The sequence below is a fragment of the Macrotis lagotis genome, chromosome 1 (genome assembly GCF_037893015.1).
Source record: "Macrotis lagotis isolate mMagLag1 chromosome 1, bilby.v1.9.chrom.fasta, whole genome shotgun sequence".
Lineage (NCBI taxonomy): Eukaryota > Metazoa > Chordata > Mammalia > Peramelemorphia > Peramelidae > Macrotis > Macrotis lagotis.
In genome coordinates, this window is record NC_133658.1 from 928,275,616 (window position 1) to 928,281,887 (window position 6,272).

The following is a 6,272-nucleotide window of genomic DNA, read 5'->3' on the forward strand; positions in this document are numbered from 1 at the left end:
AATACATAAAAAGAGAAATTCCATTTAAATTCCAATTTAAATTTCATATTGAAAATATGAAATATTTTGGAGTTTACTTGCCTGTACAAACCTATCAACTATATGAACACAATTACAAAACACTATTCATAGAAATAAAGTCACATCTCAACAACTGAAAAAATATCAATTGCTCATGGATAGGCCAAGCTAATATAATAAAATGACAATTCTAAATAAATTAATCTACTTATTCAGTGCAAACCAATCAATCTACCAAGAATTATTTTATAGAACTACTAAAAATAGTAACAAAATTCATTTGAAGGAACAAAAGATCAATAATATCAAAGGATTTGATTTTAAAAATACAAAAGAAGGTGGCCTAGTTAATACAGATCTAAAATTGTATTATAAAGTGTCAATCATCAAAGTTATTTTGTTCGGCTAAGCATTAGAGTTCTAGATAAATGGCATAGGTTAGCTACCTAAGACACAGAAGTAAGTAACTACAGTAATCCTCGGTTTGATAAATTCAAAGGATATAGCTTATGGAATAAGAACTCACTAGTTGACAAAAACTGCTGGGAAAATTGGAAAACAGAATGGCAGAAACTAGGCACAGAGCAACATCTCACACCACATACCAAATAGGGTTGAAAAGGATACATGATTTAATACATAAAGGATGATACCATAAGCCAACTAGGGGAGCAAAGAATAGTTTACCTGATAGATCTATGGAGAGAAGAATTATTTAAGACTAAATAGGACATAGAGGATTGTGTGAAATGTGAAATGGATAATTTTGATTAAATTAAAAAGTTTTCACACAAATAAAACTAATGTATCATAAATTAGAAGGAAAGGAGAAATCTGGGAAATAATTTTTTTATAGTTAAAGTTTCTGATAAAGGTCTCATTTTTCAAATATAGAGAACTGAGTCAAAATTTATAAGAATACAAGTCATTCCCTAATTAAAAAATGATAAAAGGATATGCACAGGCAGTTTTTAGATGAAGAAGTTAAAACTATAGTCATTGAAAAAATACTCTAAATCACTAATTATTAGAGAATTACAAATTAAAACAACACTGAAGTATGACCTCACACCTATCATATTGACGGATATGACAGAAAAGATAAATGATAAATGCCATAATTAGATCAGTGCAGGAAAGAAAAGAATTAGGCAGATTTGACAGAGAATGGAGTAGAGTGGGGGAAAAAGACTTGGGGCATGTAATTTTTTTTTAGGTTGTTTTTTTTTTGCAAGGCAAATGGGGTTAAGTGGCTTGCCCAAGGCCACACAGCTAGGTAATTATTAAATGTCTGAGGTCAAATTTGAACTCAGGTCCTCCTGACTCCAGGGCTGGTGCTCTATCCACTGCACCACCTAGCTGCCCCCTAAGGCATGTAATTTTAATAAAAAGTTATTATAACACCACCTCATATCATAGAGGAGCAATGAATTTAGAATTTATAATAATATACATATATAAATATATATGTATATTATATATATATAGTGTCTAATGTCAAAATTTGTATTGATTGATCACATATTATATTTTATTTTTTTATTTTTATTTTTTGCAAGGCAATGGGGTTAAGTGGCTTGCCCAAGGCTACACAGCTAGGTCATTATTAAGTATCTGAGGCTGGATTTGAACTCGGGTACTCCTGACTCCAAGGTCAGTGCTCTATCCACTGCACCACCTAGCCACTCAATCACATATTTTATACAAGGTTTTATTTTCTTTTTTTAAAAAAAAATACAGATTCAAGAAGAAGAGGGGAAAAATAAAAATTTTAGGGAAGAAACATTTTCTATATTTTGTGTGAAAGATCATGAGGTAGACCTGGTTGGGCACAGATGGGAAATAAAATAGATGGAAAAAGAGATCCACAATTTTCTCATTAAAATTCCCTAAACATTCATTCCACAGGCTATTTGATCTGGTATTGCCATAGCAACTGCAAACAGATCTCAAAATTCAATAAATCTAGGAGTTTTTTAGAAGTGAATTAATTAAATGTTTGACCAAATATAGCTGAAGAATGATATTATAAATATCCAAATGACCACTGGCAGAAAATAGGCTCCCCATTCCGACCTATAGAATGAAAGTCCTTTGGGCTTTAAGTCTTTAACAATGGTAGATATTCCTTTATGTATGTACATTGGAGTATATTTTCTTTCTTGTAGGAATAGAACCTTCTCTATTTTTCCATTTTATAATATTCCAGTTACAGCATCTATCAGAAGACCTGACAAATGGTTGACACTCAATAGAAGTCAAATGTTTTACAGAAGAATGACTGAATCAATGAATATCATATATGTCTACACCACTCTCTGTAACACTCATTTTTAAGGACATATAAGCCATGAAACTGCTACCATGATGGTCTTTGACATCACAAGTGTCACTGACCTTTTATAAAAATGTTGGCATTAATAGTAAAATGATAAAATTAAGCAAAAAAAGCTCAGTAAGGTGGGAATAAAGGGAAAGGGACAGTCTTCACAAATAATATCAACTCTTACTTTTCTCTAGCACTTTCTACCTTTGATGACAATTCTTTCCCTTAGCTACTATTATCATGAAATTTAAAGACTTAATTTTAAGTATTGCATTCTTCTCCCAGCCAGGAATGGGGGTTCTAGGAAATGCCTTCCTTATTTGTCTCTTCATCTTTGTGTATCTCCATGGACATAGGATAAGATGTATAGACATTATTGTCATCCAACTGGCCTCGGTCAACTGTTTGGTGCTTCTAACAAAGGGCATCCCTCTGACAATGGCATCTTTGGGAATGATGAATTTCTTGGATGAACTTGACTGTAAAATTATTTTCTACCTTCACAGAGTAGCTTGGAACCTTTCCCTCAGCATGACCTGCTTCCTGAGTGGCTTTCAGGCCATCACCATCACACCCAACAACTCCAACTGGGCAGAACGTAGAGTCAAAGCCCTAAAGTACCTCATTCCCTCTAGTCTCTTCTGTTGGACAGTCCACCTACTTTTTTGCAGCTATACTCACTGTGGAATTCGGGGACTAAGACACACCAGAAACATCATTGAGATTCAGTATTATGGATATTGTTCTCATGTAATTCCTTCATGCCTCCTTATTTGCAGCCATTCTCTCCTCTCCAGATGCCTTCTGTGTGATATTCATGGTCTCTGCCAGTGGCTACATAGTGATTCTTCTGTTTATTCATCACAAACAAGTCAAGCAAGTCCACCTTAACTGCCTCTCCCCAAGAGCCTCCCCTGAGATCAGGGCCACCAAAACTATCTTCCTCTTAGTGAGCACCTTTGTTTCCTCTTACTCATTCAATATTATCTTTTTTTTTTTTTTTTTTTTTTTTTAGGTTTTTGCAAGGCAATGGGGTTAAGTAACTTGCCCAAGGCCACACCGCTAGGTAATTATTAAGTGTCTGAGATCAGATTTGAACTCAGGTACTCCTAACTCCAGGGCCGGTGCTTTATCCACTACGCCACCTAGCCGCCCCTCACTCAATCTTATCTTGACAACTTATAGTTCTTTTATAAAATCCCCACCCTGGTTGTTGCAAACCTCTATGTTCCTGACTGCATGTTTCCCCACTATTAGCCCTGATCAACGGTGACTCACAAATTCCCAGATACTTCTTTGTTCTTCAATGGAGAAAAAAATCCCCACATTTTGACCTTGACAGCTAAATCACCTTAAAGGATTTTAATAACTTTCAATTAGAAAGAAGGAAGTCCTACATCAAATGAGACCCAAATAAGCTTACCTTCCATTTCCTTGAGGGTATTGAGAGTAAGGGTGATAGAAGGAACAAAGATTAATGATATTGAATAGTGCTATTCTTTTTTAAAACTTTATTTTATTTATTTAGGTTTTTACAAGGCAGTGGGGTTAAGTGACTCGTCCAAGGTCACACAGCTAGGTAATTAGTAAGTGTCTGAAGTCAAATTTGAACTCAGGACCTCCTGACTACAGGGTCAGTGCTCTATTCACTGTGACACCTAACTGGCCCCAATAGTATTATTCTTAATGGCATCCATAGAACTACATAAAATTTAGAATTTATAGTGCCTAGCACTACCAGGAAGATTTCCCCCTCAAAAAAAAAAAACCTTTTAAAAAGAGGAAAAAGACACACACACATAGTACATATAAACATATGTGTATATGTTTTTATATTTATCTACATATATACACATGTAAAATATATTTAATATTAATATGTAAATATACAATTAATATATTAATAAAATGCATATATAACATGTAATATAATAATGTATATATTCACATTCAACAATGTGATGGTGCCAAGACAAAATTACTTTCAGAAGACTTAATTAAAGATCAGCGCACTTCTCTGAGCACAGTTTATTGATGATTTGAAGGGAAAGCTGAGTCAACACTCTATTGATAACAGTGGATCAGAAAAGGAGTGGGCAGCTTTCAGAGATTTGGTGTACAGCACGGTATTTGCTTATCTGGGTCAGAACACTCAGGTATATCAAGACTGGTTTGATGACAATGATGGCAAAATTCAGAAACTTCTAAATGAAAAACAAGAACTCCACAGGATTTATCTGCAGGATGGTTCGGTCATCTCTAAGAATTTAATTTCACCAAAAACAAAGGACCTGTGAAGCTTCAAGAATTATAGAACACTTGGCTTAGTAAGTAGAAAGATGAAATTCAGTTTTATGCTAATAATAATCCAAAATGCTTGTATGAAGTCCTGAAGGCTATCTCTGGGTCAAAGACCTATGGTCAACTCAGCCACTCAGTGATGATTGTAGACATTAAAATTGTCCCATCACAAACAGACTGAGGTAGAGATCTGAGCCAATGGCACTTCATTAAAGGGTCCTTGGTTCCATCTATTGAAGTGGACTTCAGATCTTTCTTACATGCCCCCCATTCTTGGACCTTGTATTTATAGAATTTGATACCCAAATATGCAAAAGAGACATGACAAAATTCAGAGTCTGATTGGTTGACATATGACTCATAAGCTAAAATAAACAAAACTGATATGTCAGTGGGTTCACATTTTAAGTGAAATAAGGAAATGCTCCACTAACTAGGTGGTCAACCATGAAACCACATGGGATATTGGGAAAAACTTTATGAATGATGCAGAGTAAAGAGAGCAGAACCACGAGGACAATTTATACAATGATCATGCCAAACAACAACAAAATCTGATAATTGGAATACGATGAACATGCTACTCACCTCTTTTCAGAGAGGAGCTAAATTTTAAATTTAGTAAAAGAAGTAAATTTGTAGACATGGACAACATAGAGATTTATTTTGTTGAACAAAATCATAATTTTTTGGACTTTGAAAAATTTGGGTAGAACTTCCAGTGAAGATGGCAAGTGAGGCAAGAATTCCCTGGAGTCCTCCTAAATTATCCTCCAAACAATTTGAACTTAGAACTGATTTAGAAGCAGAGAAGAGCTTATTTTGGCAAGAAAAGTTTATCTCCTTGGGTGGCAGGGAGTAGGTGCCACACATTAGGGTGGCAATAGCAAGACTCTAAGTCTAAGACAATATACCAATGAGGCCCTGACCTCCTGTGAACCATCAACCTCTGTGCAACACAGCAAGATCCCACCCCCAGCACAAGCCAAGAGAAAAGCCTTGTCCCCATTCCTGACAAGGATTGAGGTCTAACCCTCATTGCTACCAGCAGCAAGATCACATCCCTTGGATCACCCAACAGCAAATTTCCTTCCATGACCAGACAGCAGAGAGACCTTTACTGCATAACAACCCAGCAATAAAACCCCTGCCCTGGGCAGACCAGTAGCAAAACTATATACCCAGGGGAGCTTATAAGGGAGCCCCCCCCCCCAACTGCAAAACAACAGCTAGAACCCAAGGTCCAGTGAAAACTAATAACAAGGTCTGACTATTCCCCCCCAAATGTTGTGACTGTACAGGAGTAGAGCCCAACTCTTACCTAAAGACACCAAGTCACAAAATAGGCAGAAAAAAAGAACAAAATATAAAAAAGAATCTGACTCTACCAAATTACCATGGTGATGGGAAGTATCAAAGCACAAACTAAAAAGATGTCAAAGTTTATTAACATTGTGAAGCTTCAAAGACTAAGTCATTTGGTCTCTTACCCAAAAAGAACTAGAAGAGCTTTAAAATGATTTTTAAAAAGGAAATTATAGAAGTAGAAGAAATATTAGGAAGAGAAATAATAGTATTGGAAGAGAATCATGAAAAAAGTCAATATCTTAGGGAAAAGTACGCA

General features: G+C 35.4%; 1 pseudogene; it reads left to right on the forward strand.

Annotated features, from left to right (window-relative positions):
• Window positions 1–2,587: 2,587 nt before the first annotated feature.
• On the forward strand, window positions 2,588–3,693 carry LOC141510206 (vomeronasal type-1 receptor 1-like; annotated as a pseudogene).
• The last annotated feature ends 2,579 nt before the right edge of the window (window positions 3,694–6,272 follow it).